Consider the following 273-nt stretch of genomic DNA (forward strand, 5'->3'; position numbering starts at 1 on the left):
TAGAACTGATGGCGGCATTCAAGAGAATCCGGAAGGTCTAACCTTGTCTGTGGTATTCTGAGTAGGATTCAATGATTGAATGACTGTGACGTGCTTCAAACTCCTAGCAGGCGGGGCGTTAGTGACAGATGCAAAAGAATCACTGGATTCTACTCCGGCCTGACCGAGAACCGACAGATGAATTCCGCGTGCTGTGACAGAGCATATGCAATCGTTTTCACTGAGAGGATGGGAGGTAACCATTGACAACGGTGAAACCCTACATACAGCTTG

The sequence above is a fragment of the Arachis duranensis genome, chromosome 6 (assembly GCF_000817695.3).
Source record: "Arachis duranensis cultivar V14167 chromosome 6, aradu.V14167.gnm2.J7QH, whole genome shotgun sequence".
NCBI classification, from domain to species: domain Eukaryota; kingdom Viridiplantae; phylum Streptophyta; class Magnoliopsida; order Fabales; family Fabaceae; genus Arachis; species Arachis duranensis.